This window comes from Oncorhynchus keta, chromosome 17 (assembly GCF_023373465.1).
Source record: "Oncorhynchus keta strain PuntledgeMale-10-30-2019 chromosome 17, Oket_V2, whole genome shotgun sequence".
NCBI classification, from domain to species: Eukaryota; Metazoa; Chordata; class Actinopteri; order Salmoniformes; family Salmonidae; genus Oncorhynchus; species Oncorhynchus keta.
Window position 1 is genome coordinate 41,927,611 of NC_068437.1, and position 12,723 is coordinate 41,940,333.

The 12,723-nt window shown below is 40.8% G+C and overlaps 1 protein-coding gene across 1 annotated transcript in view; it reads left to right on the plus strand.

Moving 5' to 3' along the window:
* The first annotated feature begins 10,502 nt into the window (after window positions 1-10,502).
* The window catches only part of LOC118395867 (engulfment and cell motility protein 3-like), a 47,694-nt gene continuing 45,473 nt past the window's right edge, over window positions 10,503-12,723 (plus strand). The window contains exon 1 of the mRNA XM_035789873.2: window positions 10,503-10,709. The gene's annotated coding sequence lies outside the window, so the exon portion shown is untranslated. The remainder of the gene's footprint in view (window positions 10,710-12,723) is intronic.

The following is a 12,723-nucleotide window of genomic DNA, read 5'->3' on the forward strand; positions in this document are numbered from 1 at the left end:
GCATCAGCATTTGTTGGTTTGATTACAGACTCAAGATTTCTTCTGAAACTCGTCAGTCTATTCTTGTTCTGAGAAATTAAAGCTATTCCATGCGAAAAATCGCCAAGAAACTGAAGATTTCATACAACGCTCTGTACTACTCCCTTCACAGAACAGAGAAAACGGCCTTTGACCAGAATAGAAAGAGGAGTGGGAGGCCCCGGTGCACAACTGAGCAAGAGGACAAGTACATTAGTGTCTAGTTTGAGAAACAGATGCCTGAGTCTGGCCAACAAAAACAGAAGATTAAGATGGGCAAAGTAACACAGACACTGGACAGAGGAACTCTGCCTAAAAGGCCAACATCCCGGAGTCGCCTCTTCACTTTTGACGTCAAGATTGGTGTTTTGCAGGTACTATTTAATGAAGCTGCCAAAGATAATCATGAAAGCGCTGCAAAGCTCCACAGCGGAGATTGGAGTAGCTGTCCATAGAACCACTTTAAGCTGTACACTCCACAGAGTGGGGCTTTACGGAAGAGTGGCCAGAAAAAAATAAGCAAACTTGTTTGGCGTTCGCCAAAAGGCATGTGGAAGACTCCCCAAACATATGGAAGAAGGTACTCTGGTCAGATGAGACTAAAATGTAGCTTTTTGTCCATCAAGGAAAACACTGGTGCAAACCCAACACCTTTCATCACCCCAAGAACACCATCCCATGTTTTTCATCGGCGGGGACTGGGAAACTGGTCAGAACTGGAGGAATGATGGATGGCGCTAAATACAGGGAAATTGTTCGTGGAAACTGGGACGGAGGTTCACCTTCCAGCAGGACAATTACCCTAAGCATACTGCTAAAGCAACACTCAAGTGGTTTAAGGGGAAACATTTAAATGTCTTGGAATGGCCTAGTGAAAGCCCAGACCCCAATCCAAGAATCTGTGGTATGAATTAAAGATTGCTGTACACCAACGTAACCCATCCAACTTGAAGGAGCTGGAGCAGTTTTGCCTTGAAGAATGGGGAAAAAACCCAGTGGCTAGATGTGCCAAGCTTATAGAGACTTGCAGCTGTAATTGCTGCAAAAGGTGGCTCTACAAAGTACTGACTTTGGGGGGGGGGGTGAATAGTTATGCACGCCCAAGTTCAGTTATTTTGTCTTATTTCTTGTTTGTTTCACAATAAAAAAAAATATTTTGCATCTTCAAAGTTGTAGGCATGTTATGTAAATCAAATGATACAAACCCCCCAAAAATCTATTTTAATTCCAGGTTGTAAGGCAACAAAATAGGAAAAATGTCAAGGGGAGTGAATACTTTCACTAGCCACTGTGTGTGTGTGTGTGTGTGTGTGTGTGTGTATATATGCGTGTGTGTTGAAAGCGTTCCACAGTGATGATGGTCCATGTTGACTCAAGCTTCCCAAAGTTTTGTCAAGTTGGCTGGATGTCCTGTGGGTGGTGGACCATTCTTGATACACGTGGGAAACTGTTGAGCGTGAAAATACCAAGCAGCGTTGCAGTACTTGACCCAAACCGCTGTGCCTGGCACCTACTACCTACTCCTAAACTAGTGTTTTATTGCCCCCCCACACAGGTTTTCTGAGCAAAAGAAAAAGTTGAATTTCCATTGTTTTCTATTAAAAAATGAAAAAACACCAGGAAATCAGCTCCAATTTATGTTAATTTGGGAAATCTGTTCCTATGTATTTCCAAACATAATAGAGCGACACGTGATCATATACAAATGTAAGCAAGGTTTGAAATAATCTTTTAATAAAATATGTCTGGGCTTCTTGTCAATTTGTAGGCTACAAATGATTAGTTATTATGTTCCGGCCCCCGACCATCCGCTCAAGAAAAGAAATCAACCCGTGGCTGAATCTAGTTGATGATCCCTGCCCTACACTGATCGAAGTTGATTTAAGAAGTTACAATAAGGCATCATAGCATTCACCTGGTCAGTCTTTGTCATGGAAAGAGCAGGTGTTCTTAATGTTTCTATACTCAGTGTATATCTGTCAGATATATTACTAATTTGTGGTTATGGTGTATGAAATATATTGACAAAACTAGCATCTGTATCAAACTTCTCTCACATCATTGCACTTTACATCACTCCAACCCGTTAAGATTGCACCATCCGTCTGGGTTGGGTGGTGTTGCCAGTTCACTGAAGCCTTCATTGTCCAGGGAATTGAAGCTAAGTCTGCTTACATGTAACATTGGATGTGTTAAGAGGCTCAGAGGATCTACAGTATCATTCCATTTGTAATAATAGGATCATGATGACTAAACTTGAGTTACATCACACATGAAAGGAATATATATATTTTTTAATATGTATTTGTAACTTTGCATAGTTTTTTTATATATATTTTTTAATATGTATTTGTAACTTTGCATAGTTTTTTTATATATATTTTTTAATATGTATTTGTAACTTTGCATAGTTTTTTTCCGTTTTTGTGTTGTCTTATTGTTGGCAGAGAAGGCCAAATTGCAGGTAATGCAATGTTAGAACTTACTATGGCTAAAGAACCCGATATACAACTGTGATGACTGCATGAATTGGATTGCAAAACATGTAGCATTGGCTGCTGCACAGCTCTGTAGGTAGGTTATCCAAAATCAAGATAATATAATCTGACAATATTTATCAGACCAGATTCATATTTATGGATTAGTAGTAGCCTATATAATTGTAATACCATATATATTTGAATGCGGACAAGGATCACATCATTCCCCCCCAAAATGTATTACATTTTTAAATACTGAATGTGGAAAATAATATGTGCCATATTTTAGTGTATTCTAAACCCACCTATACTAATTTTGAGCACTCTGTAGGTGTTTCACTGAATTTCCCCTTGAAATGAAGACCTACTGTAATGTTGGAAAAGTTGGGACAGGTCTATGGTCTACAACAGGGTGGCGGGTGGCCTAGCGGTTAAGATCGTTGGGCCAGTAACTGAAAGTTCACTGGTTCGAAAATCAGCTGATTAGATTAAAAAAACTCTGCCCTTGAGCAAGGCACTTAACCCTAATTGCTCATGTAAATAGCTCTGGATAAGAGTGTCTGCAAAATACCTAACATGTAACATGGATGGGCAACTCCAGTCCTTCGGGACATGATTGTCACACTTTTTCCCCAGCTAACACCTGAGTCCAATAATCAAGTAATCATGATCTTCAGTTTAGACTGCAATTAGTTTAATCATCTGTAATTGCTAAGGATGGGGGAAATGTGACACCTTTCTAGGTCTACAACAATGATTTATATATACTCACACTAACTCTTTAGACCCCAATAGAATGATGCTGTAGATTACTGAGAATCTTCACGCATTTCAAACAAAGACATAGCTAAAAAAAAAGACAATTACAAGTTAACTTAATTGTAATGAGCACCACCTTTTCTTTAATATGACACTGCATTCATTGTACATAGGAATAACACTCATTTTGTGTAGACAATCACTATCAAAAAATACTATCTCTCAACACAACAAAGAACCCTAGAGTATTTCAATTGACATATATTTGACTAAATTACTCACTCAAAATATATACAGTACAGTCAAAAGTTTGGACACACCTACTCATTCAAGGGTTTTTATTTATTTTTACTATCTTCTACATTGTAGAGTAATTATATACACTGCTCAAAAAAATGAAGGGAAACCCTAAAATAACACATTCTAGATCTGAATGAATGAAATATTCTTATTAAATACTTTTTTCTTTACATAGTTGAATGTGCTGACAACAAAATCACACAAAAATGATCAATGGAAATCAAATTTATCCACCCATGGAGGTCTGGATTTGGAGTCACACTCAAAATTAAAGTGGAAAACCACACTACAGGCTGATCCAACTTTGATGTAATGTCCTTAAAACAAGTCAAAATGAGGCTCAGTAGTGTGTGTGGCCTCCACGTGCCTGTATGACCTCCCTACAACGCCTGGGCATGCTCCTGATGAGGTGGTGGATGGTCTCCTGAGGGATCTCCTCCCAGACCTGGACTAAAGCATCCGCCAACACCTGGACAGTCTGTGGTGCAACGTGGCGTTGGTGGATGGAGCGTGATATAATGTCCCAGATGTGCTCAATTGGATTCAGGTCAGATTCCTCTTGCAGGAACTACTGACACACTCCAGCCACATGAGGTCCAGCATTGTCTTGCATTAGGAGGAACCCAGGGCCAACCGCACCAGCATATGGTCTCACAAAGGGTCTGAGGATCTCATCTCGGTACCTAATGGCAGTCATGCTACCTCTGGCGAGCACATGGAGGGCTGTGCGGCCCCCCAAAGAAATGCCACGCCACACCATGACTGACCCACCGCCAAACCGGTCATGCTGGAGGATGTTGCAGGCAGCAGAATGTTCTCCACGGCGTCTCCAGACTGTGACGTCTGTCACATGTGCTCAGTGTGAACCTGCTTTCATCTGTGAAGAGCACAGGGCGCCAGTGGCGAATTTGCCAATCTTGGTGTTCTCTGGCAAATGCCAAGCGTCCTGCACGGTGTTGGGCTGTAAGCACAACCCCCACCTTTCGATGTCGGGCCCTCATACCACCCTCATGGAGTCTGTTTCTGACCGTTTGAGCAGACACATGCACATTTGTGGCCTGCTGGAGGTCATTTTGCAGGGCTCTGGCAGTGCTCCTCCTGCTCCTCCTTGCACAAAGGCGGAGGTAGCGGTCCTGCTGCTGGGTTGTTGCCCTCCTACGGCCTCCTCCGCGTCTCCTGATGTACTGGCCTGTCTCCTGGTAGCGCCTCCATGCTCTGGACACTACGCTGACAGACACAGCAAACCGTCTTGCCACAGCTCGCATTGATGTCTCATCCTGGACGAGCTGCACTACCTGAGCCACTTGTGTGGGTTGTAGACTCTGTCTCATGCTACAACTAGAGTGAAAGCACCGCCAGCATTCAAAAGTGACCAAAACATCAGCTAGGAACTAAGAAGTGGTCTGTGGTCACCACCTGCAGAACCACTCCTTTATTGGGGGTGTCTTGCTAATTGCCTATAATTTCCACCTTATGTCTATTCCATTTGCACAAAAGCATGTGACATTTATTGTCAATCAGTGTTGCTTCATAAGTGGACAGTTTGATTTCACAGAAGTGTGATTGACTTGAAGTTACATTGTGTTGTTTAAGTGTTCCCTTTATTTTTTTGAGCATTGTATATTTGAGATTCTTCAAAGTAGCCACCTTCTGCCTAGATGACAGCTTTGTACACTCTTGACATTCTCTCAACCAGCTTCATGAGATAGTCACCTGGAATGCATTGCAATTAACAGGTGTGCCATGTTAAAATTTAATTTGTGGAATTTGTAGGGGTGGTATAGAGAAGTTAGCACTATTTGGTAAAAGACCAAGTCTTATTATTGGTGTCTTTTAGTAGTGGTTTCTTTGCAGTAAGTCAACCATGAAGGCCTGATTCACGCAGTCTCCTCTGAACAGTTGCGATGTGTCTGTTACTTGAACTCTGTGAAGCATTTACTTGGGCTGCAATTTCTGAGGCTGGTAACTCTAATGAACTTATCCTCTGCAGCAGAGGTAACTCTGGGTCTTCCTTTCCTGTGGCGGTCCTCATGAGACGCAGTTTCATCATAGCACTTGATGGTGTTTGCGACTGCACTTGAAGAAACTTTCAAAATTCTTGAAATCATCCGTATTGACTGATCTTCATGTCTTAAAATGGACTGTTGTTTCTCTTTGCTTATTTGAGCTGTTCTTAATATGAACTTAGTATTTTACCAAATGGGGCTATCTTCTATACCACTCCTAACTTGTCACAACACAACTGATTGGCTCAATGCATTAAGAGGGAAAGAAATTCCACAAATTAACTTTTAACAAGGCACACCTGTTCATTTAAATGAATTCCAGGTGACTACTTCATGAAGCGGGTTGAGAGAATGCCAAGAGTGTGCAAAGCTGTCATCAAGCCAAAGGGTGGCTACTTTGAAGAATCTCAAATATAAAATATATTTTGATTTGTTCAACACTTCTTTGGTTACTACATGATTCCAAATGTGTTATTTCATAGTTTTGATGTCTTCCCTATTATTCTACAATGTAGAAAATAGTAAATATAAAGAAAAGCCCTTGAAAGAGTATTTTACTACCTTTCAAACGTTTCAGTAATTTTATTTATTTATTGGCCAGTCTGAGATATGGCTTTTTCTTTGCAACTCTGCCTAGAAGGCCAGTATCAAACAGAAGGGGAAATTAACAAAGATTCACTGACAACAACCAAAACAAAACAGATGGGTTCTGAAAGTTAACTAGCAACAACAACTGGGACCTAAAAGACATCCACCATGAGCGTCCCCTAAATTTGCCCACTGAGATACAAACAAAAGAAAAACCCATACTAAACTTAAAAACAGAATGCAAACCAAAAAGTTGAACAAAACAAAAACAGGGAAGATCAGACAAAGGAATGTTTTTCTAGAAATCTACGGGTCAACTAATGGTGTTGACTCTTCGCATCTCTCAAGACAACTGGAGCACTGGGCCAGCCACTCTTAAATATCACTTGGGCCAGCACTGGTGAAACTCCTTCTGAATAACTATATAGACAAGCCAGCACAGGTGTAACACATATTGACTAATGAGGTGACACAAATCGGTGCTCCCTACGAACTAATGTGCTATACGTGCTAAAAGTCCAACCTCATGCACAGACAGAAAATGGTGTACGTGCTGTATTTCCACCATTTTCTGCCAGTGCGTCCAACATTATAGTTGCTCCTGAGCTGGTCAAGATGGTCATCCCCGACCATTTTCTTGTTGTAATTCATTACAAACTCTGCAAAAGATATACATTTGTTCTGCCTGAACTTAAGACAATGGTTTGAGGATGTCCTTCACTGAGCTGTTTGTGGACAGAAAATACACGTCTCTTTTGTCCCTCCAGCGACATGATCTACTGACCATTTCACACTGACCTCTCTGGAGCTTGCCCTCCATAATGGCCTTGGGGAAGTTCTTACGATTGGGCCTTACTGTGCCACAATAATATGTGTTGGTGTCAAGCAAGTCTCTCACCAGAGGAATGGATTTGAAAAAGTTGTCTGCGTAAAGATGGTGGTGTGACAATAAGTAGCCTCTCATGAGCTCCATTACTAGGTCAGTTGCTTCACCCTACCCCACCCCCACCCTCCCGACCTGTGTGCACATTGAAAACAAGGCAGTAACCAGTCAATGAGTCACACAGACACCATATTTTAAACCCCCACTTCATTGGGTTCTTCAGCATGACCTGTTTCCATAAAGAGTCTACTGTCAAATTGGATCATTGCCTCATCCACAGAGAGGGCTTGCAAGGGATGAAATCGTTTGGGGAAGTTGTGTTGCAAAATGTGGATGAAAGGCCTAACTTTCTACAATTTGTCTGTCTCATTTGTTAAATTTGGATCCAAAAAGTGCATGTACCTACATAGCTGCGCAATGCGTTTGCGTGCCATTTTACTAGCTATGTATGTGTACACTGAGGGCTGCATCAATGGACCAGTACCGATGAGAGAGGGTAGGCGGTGGATTCCCATGAGAGTATTGATGCCTATGAAACTTTTCAATTACATATTCAGACTCAGGGGAGGATGGCCAAAAATCCACAGTTTTATTTTATAGTATTTAGTTTTTTATTTCAATCTTCAATGCTGTTACACAAAGCGTACAATGAGTATGAAAATGATATATTCTGAATTGGGGAAGGATGGACAAAAATCCACGGCTTGTTTTTGTTATCTAGATTTTTTTGTTGCTTTCAGTCTTCTAAGGCTCTTTCTGTTTAAGGAGCAGGTTGTTGGGGTGGGAGGAGGGTGATTAATGACCTGACAAAGATTCAACTCAGATCAAGCTACCCAGAAAAAGGGCTGAAAATAGCCCATATTATGACATCTATAGCAATGTGTGGTTTTGGTCATGAGGTTAGGTGAAACACGAACAAAGTAGAATAAATATGTGTGTATCACAGTTTAGTGTGAACCCTTTTTACTCCACTCAACACAGGATTTAATATTATCCAGCACACAATCCCAACAAAGAAGACCAGGACAGGTAAGTATGCTCAAGGTAAGTTTTATTTTAAATTCAGGGGTTAACATGGATCGGACCCCAATCCCACATCGGGCATGCAAAGGTGACACACTGCACACTGATATGGCACTGCAACAATGTGGTGAAAGGCACCACAAATCTCACTCTAATGCACACTGTGAATTATTCTGATATGGCACTGCAACAATGTGGTGAAAGGCACCACAAATCTCACTCTAATGCACACTGTGAATTATTCTGATATGGCACTGCAACAAGATAGTTATTCAAAGGGATGGCACTGCAAACAATATGGTGAAAGGCACTACAATCTCGCTCTAATGCTGCACACAATATAGGACCCACCCGTTGCACACAATATGGGGCCCACCCTTGACCCTGCTCTACTCTGCCAACCCTCTAACGGACTCTACTGCTACGGGACAAAATATGGAGGGGGAAAGACAGACAAGACAACATATAGAAAGGGTGGGGATCGGTTCATTTTCGAACCCGAGTGTAAATAGAGATGAATATACTGATAAAAGTCACCTTGTCCAAGAGAGATTTAAATGGTTATCAAAACGCCACGCCAGGGTAAGCCTACATGAAATACAGGCCTTATTTTAAGTTTATAAAATGATGGAAAAACAATTGGAACCATTTCCCTGTTTGAAAACTAGGTTTTAAGGGTATTATGACCTCTCCACTGTGGGGCTCTATTGGCCAGTACAGAGAATAAAGTAAACCCACAAGTCCAAATCCTTATCTCCATCCATAGCTAATTTTTGTCAATTACACTTTGCTCATGATGTGAGGTGAATACAGGCGAAAATATTGAGAGATTTATACCGTCATCAAAACGGCATGCCTACATGAATCACAGCCCATACTTTAAGTGTTTCTAAAATCCACAATGGATCAAACTATTAGCGGAAAAATTATTGGAACCATTTCCATGTTTGACCTCGAGGTGAAAGATTTTTATAACTATCCCAAGATAGACCTGGGTTTTATGAGCATTATGACTCATACACAGTGGTGTAAAGTACTTTTAAAAAATACTTGAAAGTGCTACATAAGTCGTTTTTTGGGGTGTCTGTACTTTACCATTTCTATTTTTGACAACTATGACTTCACTACATTCCTAAAGAAAATGATGTACTTTTTACTCCATACATTTCCCCTGACACCCAAAAGTGCTTGTTACATTTTGAATGCTTAGCAGGACATGAAAATGGTCTAATTCACACACTTATGAAGAGAACATCCCTGGTCATCCCTTCTGCCTCTGATCTGGCGGATTCACTAAACACATGATTCATACTGTGGTAGACTATGGAGGACTGCTCCTTCTGGGAGTGCCAATACGGCCGACCGGTGTCTCCATAGCACTGAGGTATAAGCCTCTCACTACATAGCTCAGCATTCCAGGGTTTATATCCAGCTCCACGGTGGAGGTGTCATAATACCTGAGGCTCCCGAATGGCGCAGCGGTCTAAGGCATTGCATCTCAGTGCTGGAGGCGTCACTACAAACACCCTGGTTTGAATCCAGGCTCTATCACAACCGGCTGTGATCGGGGGTTCTATAGGGCTGCGCGCAATTGGTCCGGCGTTGGCCAGTGTAGGGCGTCATTGTAAATAAGAATTTGTTCTTAACTGACTTACCGAGTTAAATAAAGGTTAAATACTTGTTGTTTTTCAATATTTTTGTTTGACATAAAGCCAAGTGGTCAAACAGGGAAATGGTTCCAATCATTTTCCACCATTCATTTTAGAAACACTTAAAATAGCTTACACTGGCGTGACGTTTTGATAACCATGTAAGTCTCTATCTGACAAGGTGACTTTTATCAATATATTCGACTCTATTTACTCTCAGATTCGAAAATGCTAATTTTCATTAAAGTAGACATCATGCAAAACTATACATCCCTGCAAGCTCCTGCATTTCATCTCTAGCTGACACCTTTGCTAACAGGAATTGTGTCAATTTAAAACTTGCACAAGACAGTTCACCGAATTGTCAATTTAAAGAAATGTTGCACATTTATTCATAACTACATTTAGATAACATAGTTAATCCAGATATGTTTTTACTTTTGCCTCGATTCGGCAGTCTCGTCCAAATCATCATGGCATTTGTATTTCTTTATGATAGCCATATTAGCAGCTAATTAGCATTTACATTTTTGGGGGTAAATACAGGCGAATATATTGATAAAAGTTACCTTGTCCAAGAGGGATTTACATGGTTATCAAAACGTAACAGCACAGTAAGCCTACACAGCCCTTATTTTAAGTGTTTCTAAAATCTTCTACGGGAAAAATGAATGGTGTAAAAACGATTGGAACCATTTCCCTGTTTGACCACTAGGTTTTATGGGTGTTATGATTCATACTGTGGTACTCCATACCTTCTTTTCACTGTCTATGGTCGACACACAGTGCTTCCTACAGGGGGCGGGTGACTAAACTCAACCCGGAACTTTGCATGGTCAATAATTTTGGGAAACCTCTCCACCTAGGCACATAGGTTCTCCAAAATAGTTGAAAATATAATTCACTCTCGGATTATTGTCGTCCTCTCTAGGGAGAGATTTCAAATGCTTCCAGTCCCGATCTCGGCGCTTTCGCGAGGACAGTAACTTTTCTTTTCAAACAGGTAGGAGCCAAATAAAAGTGCAACTCAACCAGATATTTTCTTTGATTGTTCGCGATTGTTGCGATCGAGAATGAACAAATCTGTTTCGTGAACCTGATACAAATGGCCCCCGGGTCTCAAGTTCAGCATTACCTGTCTCTTTTTAACGTTACCTGTTTCGTCCTTTTTGTTGTGTCTATGGCGAACTAGTAGGATACACGGGCTGAGGAGCGTTGACATCATCAATAGTCAGTCACCCTAACTTTTATATATGAATGAAACAACAACTCGAATCAACCTACATAATGAATAGTTTAATTCATTGGTTGGTCTTTTTTAAGTCGTTTTCAGTGTATGCTAGCTGTGAACTGTGAAATGGCTTACTGCAAAGAAAATAGTTTCCATTCCATTTTTGTAAAGTGTCAGGTAACAAGCAATCCTCAATGTTTCGACATACATTTGCAATTAATCACGACAGAAAAGGGCTGGCTCTCGAGACATGGATCAATTTCACTAGTGTGTCGACAACTGCCATTAACAAAGTTCTACTCAGCACCCAGAATGTAAAGCCTCAGGCACTAATAACCCCTCTCAAGTGGTGGTGCAGATGACAACAGACTTCAAAGTGTGTGTGTTTGTATGTGTGTGTGTGTGTTTGTGGTGGCAGTTGTAGGTGGTCTGTCAGGATTGGAATTCCAGGGAGCCGAAGGACAGCTCCTCCCCACCCCCTAAGGGGACAGGCGGTGGGATGGTTATTACAGCGTCAAGGGGCATGGCACAGTGTTAGTTCTGCAGGCTAACAGAAGGGATACGGGAGGATACACATTTATGCGTAGCCCTATATGGTCATGGGCACTATTACTATATGGTTCACTGTAATCAAATCAAGCTTTATTTATACAGCACATTTCCAACATGGAATGCAACGCAATGTGCTTCACAGGAAAAAACAAAAAATTATGAAACTAAAAAGTAAAATATTTACTACACAACAACCATAAGAGGAATGAACAGTAGTTATACCATTCATATACAGGATTTACAAATTCAGAGACACTGATTCACACTTTACCTCTACACTCATACAACACATTATTATTATTATATTATATTATTATTATTATTACATTCTCTTTTTCTCTCTCTCGCACCTCTTCCTCTTGCAGTAGTAGCAGCGAGAGGGTGCAGCCCAATGCATGCTGGGACAGGCAGGGGAGAGAGCCTAGGAAACCCAAACACTGCTCTCCCTGCCAGCATGTCATATAGCCTACATTTAGCATTTTAGTAATTTAGCAGACACTCTTATCCGGTGCGACTTACAGTTAGTGGATTCATCTTAAGATAGCTAGGTGGTACAACCAAATATCTCAGTCATAATAAGTAGCATTGTCCTCAATAAAGTAGCTATCAGCAAAGTCACTACTAGTAAGAGGGAAAAAAGTAAAGTGCGAGTGTTAGTTCACAAAAGGATTATTATTATAATTGCCTTGCATTAATAGTAGGCTAGTATAGTAATGTTTGGGTCGAAGGAGCATTCTCTTTCACAAGGCTTCAAGAGTATTAGTATATGAAGTGAGTGAGAACATTTTCAGGTTAGAGTTTCCATCTGTTCTGCTTTAAATGTGTCTTAACAAAATAGCAAGGCTGAAGAGTTTATGACATTCCAGTAATTACAGTGTTATGTGATCAGCTATCAATGTAGGCTACAAGTTAACATCTATTGACCTACTTGGGATGACATAGGGCTACTGAAATGGAAGGGTTCTAGAAAACTATGTGTAGTTTGTCAGGTGAAAGAGGAAGTGTCCATGTTTTGAAGAAATGGCACTTAAACACTAATAATAAAACATAACATATTTTTTGTAGGTTCGTTCCATTGACCTATTAATGGGAGACACACACACATATATTTCCCTTTTCATCAAGTGAAGCATGTGCAGAATTGTTTAAAAAACTTTAGTGTTTCCATATGTGCTGGAGAGAGTATGAAAAGAGCTTGACTGTCCTCTCCTCTGGGACTCCCATCTGTGAGCTG